The 4,538-nt window shown below is 46.3% G+C and overlaps 1 pseudogene; it reads right to left on the reverse strand.

Annotated features, from left to right (window-relative positions):
- Nucleotides 1–26: 26 nt before the first annotated feature.
- Nucleotides 27–145, reverse strand: LOC111746372 (annotated as a pseudogene).
- Between the last annotated feature and the right edge of the window lie 4,393 nt (nucleotides 146–4,538).

Here is a 4,538-nt window from a genome sequence, read left to right on the forward strand (position 1 = left end):
ACAATCCCTTATTTTTTTATTTTTTACACCTACAGCACCTGGTCTTCCTAGGTGGTCTCCCATCCAAGTACTAACCAGGCCCGACCCTGCTTAGCTTCAGAAATCAGACCGGATCGGGCTTGTTCAGGGTGGCATGGCTGTAGACCTGTATGGACTTTGGAGGCCTAATCAGCAGCCCTCAAAGTAAGCTCTGGCGGCAGTTCCCAACTTCATTTCCCTTTCTAGAGCAGCAGCAGATGACTGGAACAAACCTTGCTAACAAAACTATGGGGTGCTCGGGTCTAGTTCCGCTGGTGACATTATTTGTTCCATTAAGTTTCTTGTAGGTGTTTCTCGTTGACTGCAGGGAACAGGGTGTGGACGGTTCTGAGCTTTTTAGCTAGAATATCAGAGTCTTGCTGAACTTGCTTATCTTCTGCCCATTTCTGCTGTCCAAGCACTACAGACAGCCAGCTCCCTGGGTCCCCTCATCCCACCCTCCAGGATGGCAGGATGAGTGAACAGGGGCTCAGATTGTATGATCCAGCACCCTCGAGAGGTGCTTCTGATGCAGACTGTTCCCTCACCACAGGGGCAGTGGGCAGGGGGCCCGGGGCGGTAGGGGAAGGTCCTCTCTCCTCTCAGCTTTCTAAATGCCATCTGTTCCAAACCCTAAGACTTGCTTTCCGCTACACCCAAACCACCCGTGGGACTGGTTATCTCCAACACAAACAGCTCTTTGTTTGCTGCTTGTGTTTGTTTGCTGGCATCTGAACAGTTCTCTGTGGTTCAAGTTTGAGGCCAGCCTGAGGCAAAATGAGATTGGCAGAGGTCGATGTGGGCGCCACACCTCTTTTCCACCCTCCTACCCCCAAGCCCAGACCCCCAAACTTCTCCCTTGGGAGTTCTTCCTCCCTCAGAGTCCCATTCTTTGCTTTTTCACCTCAGCTTATCTGAGAAACAAATCTCTTCTAAGGGATGAGATCTTGATCAGTATTTCTGTTTTAATAGGAGTCTTCCAGAGACACAATGCGCTGACTCAGATGAAAGCAAGATGGTTGGGAATTTCAGGCTTCGAGACGGGTTTCTCAGGGCAGATCAGGCTGCCCCTTAAAGGACTCTGCCTCTTCTGTTCTTTGTCTATACAACGGACATGAGGCTCCACAGGCCCAGCTCCTTGTGGGTGCAAGTTTGAATGGAAGATAGGAGCAAACAGAAAGAGCCCGAGTCTGAAAGTAAGATGAGCATTTAATAACAAGAGGCAGCTTGTGCAAAGGCCCTGAGGCAGGCTAAGGAGGCCACTGGGCCTGTTTGGGAAGCAGGAGAAGGTGAATGTGTTTAGAACTTAGTGAGCCAGAGTGATGGCAGGATAAGAGATTGCAGAGGAAAATGGGGCTGAATCATGCAGAGAGATTTTCAGATTTTATTTGAAGAAATCATTTGTCTTTTTACGTTTTAAAAAGACCATGCTGGCTGCCTCATTATTGTCCTAGGAATCACTTTGTACCTCTCTGGGGCACCATTCACTGTGTAATCATTGTAAACAGAGCCCCCTGGAGTTGTGCAAGCTGAAGCAGCCTGACTGTCCTCCCCAGTCGGCCGTGAGCCTTCCAGCTCTGAGAATCCTGATGCTAAGTGACTTTGCGGGGAAAGAGTCTGAGTCTTCCTCAGGGGCTTTGATGATGTCAATCCTCTGTCACCTTTGAGAAGCCCCAGGAGAACTCTGGCCCCTCTGAAGTGTCTGCGCTGATCTCTGTAAACACTACCTTCTCCCAAACGCTTTCATCTGAGAGGTCCAGCCAAGTGGCGGCAGACGCTCCCTCCCTCTCTCCTCCCTTCTTCCCTCTCTCCTCCCTTCTCGCGGATACTCTCGAAGCCTTTAAGCAGCTCATCGCTTCATCATCTCAGCGCCCCTGGAAGGGAGCAGCCAGTAGATTAAGGGATTCTGGGATCCAGGCGCTGAGGAATTCAGAGCCTCTCAGATTTCTTGGCAGGAGTTACAAGTACATGCAGAGACTCTTCTTCAGAACAAGTGAAAATAATTCCTTCCAGGGGCAGAAAAAGCATGCTTTTGGCAAAGGATTTCATAAGATGTTATCTCAAGAGACCAGCAAGGGAGCCCCGGGAGGGAAGGCAGAAGTCACTAAACCAGGTGGGAAAATGGATGGGCAGGCAGGGAAGGAGCTACAGTGTTCCCACATCAGTGCAGAACTGGGTCTGCTGACTGTTGGGCTCATGCATTTTTCACTCTCATGGGACCGGAGGGGCAGAGAAAAGGGGAGGCGGGGGAGACAGGGGTAGGTTGAAGAAGAGAGATTTGCTACTTAAGTTTGAGGCCTAGTCCCGCTCCCCAAGCTGGACAACTTGAAGGAAAAAGTCACAGATCTGGAAAGTTAAAGCTCAAAGGACCCTGTGTATCATCTAATCCAACCCCCTTACTCCCTGGATAAAAAGATCAAGGCCCCAAAGATGAGTACTTTTTCTTGCTGGCCAGCAGGGGAGCTGGCCTTCTCCTATGGCAAAGGAGAAAGTCGGAACCGATGTATTTTGGAGGACATCTTGATAACATCTGTCAATGTTTTAAACACACATATATTCTTTGACCCAGCAATTCCACTTCCAGGAATTCCTTCTGCAGAAATCCTTGCACATGTGCGCAGAGCCGTGTGACAAAATCGTTCCCTGTAGCGTGCTTTGTCGTGCAAGAAACTTCAAGAGACAGCATAGGGCATGGTTAAAAGTAGGTGCAGCACTGAACTGTGAGACATTCGTGTTATGGTATAGTCTGCAGGCGCTGGAAGGAAGGAGGCAAATATATATCATTGCTATGGACAGATTAGTAGTGATATTTTAAATTAAAAATAAAGCATGTAATAAAAGATATAGTAGGATCCAATCTGTGTAACAAAAAGTATATATACATATATGTGCACATACCTATATCCTTACATATTATTAATATATTTTCAGAAGGATATATAAGGACTATTAACAGTTAATTTAGGAAATGAAATGGGAGCTGAGGAGGAGACATTTTAACTTCATTTTCTACCCATCTGCACATCTTGAAGTTTTTTGCCAGATAGGTCTTTATCATGTGTATTATTTTCATTGCAAAAGGAAAGTTGGGGGCTCAGAGTCAAGAAGCCCTTGGCCGTGTTTGTGTGTTTTGCAAGTTATTGCCTGGGGTGGGGACTAGGACCAGGTCAGCTGGCTTTTCTTCCTTATCTGCTAAACCCAGGATCCAGCCTGGCAGCACATGAGGGCTCTGGCCCCTGTCTGTCTGTCCTACAACTGAGAACTACAGATGTAAAGATAATGTTTCTTAGGGCACAGGGATGATGGCATTGTAGGGCTTTGGGCTTCTGCTTCTCGAATGCCTTTTCTGACAGTGCCAATAAGAGTAGATATGAAGCAAATCTCAAATCTCTTTTTGACTCATCAAGACTTAGTTTCCCTCGCCTGTAAAATGGTGTGGGCGGGAGGAGTGTGGTGGAACAGATGATGCCTCAGTGTTCTAAGGATGGACGGACCAGGTTGCTCCTGACGGACCTCCAGAGTGGGGGCGTGCACGGCCCAGGAGTTCCCGTTTCTTGCGTCAGGCTGCCCCCTGCTGGTTTCTCCGGTAGCGCTCAGTCAGAGTCCAAGAGAGAGGTTCCCAGTGGTGCTATATTGCCCCCTGGGGGTCTTCTTGGAGAAAGGTAGAATTGTTTGCGGCTGTGGGGCACAACTGGTATTTAGGAGGTATGGGCTGAGAGACTCTAGACATCCTGCAATGCACGAAGCAATCCTGCACAGTGAAGTATTGTCTCAAACCCCGCGTAGCTCTTGAATGAACAAGTGAAGAAATCCGTTTGTAATTATCTGAGCCTGGAATCTGACTCTCCTTTACAAACATTAACGAAGTCATTTGGGTTTTTGTTTGTTTATGGTTGTATTTTGTTTTGCACTGCTATAGGATATACTGAATTGCAATTAACCCATAAGTCAATGGATGCGTGCACTTTGCTTTGTCTAGAACTTTACCAAGAGTTGTTCACCATCTGGTGAAATCAAATCCCACCAGCGGCATTTGTACAGTCACCATTTTGACCCATTTGTATCCGCTTGCATTTGTAACCATTTCCCTTGGCAAATGTGTAACCAAAGAGATCTGAGACTTCTTTTGACAGATGGAGAACTAAATATTACTAAACTAGCAGAGATATATGAAATGCAGAGATTTTATTTCGTTTTTGTTTTTAATTTTTGTCAGCTTTATTGAGCTATTGTAGACATAACATATGTAAGATTAAGGTATATATTGTGATGGTTTGACACATGCATATATTGCAAAATGCTTACCACGATAAGGTTAATTATCACCTCTATCCCCTCACAAAACTATGTGATTTTTGTGTGTGGTGGTAACATTTAAGATCTCTCTTAACTTTCGAGTGTATGACACAGTATTGATAACTATAGCCACCATGCTGCAGATTAGATTGGAAGAACTTAGTCATTATATAGCTGAAAGTTTTTACCCTTTGACCAACATCCCATTTCCCTCACCACCCAGT

This window comes from Pteropus vampyrus, unplaced genomic scaffold (genome assembly GCF_000151845.1).
Source record: "Pteropus vampyrus isolate Shadow unplaced genomic scaffold, Pvam_2.0 Scaffold185, whole genome shotgun sequence".
NCBI classification, from domain to species: Eukaryota; Metazoa; Chordata; class Mammalia; order Chiroptera; family Pteropodidae; genus Pteropus; species Pteropus vampyrus.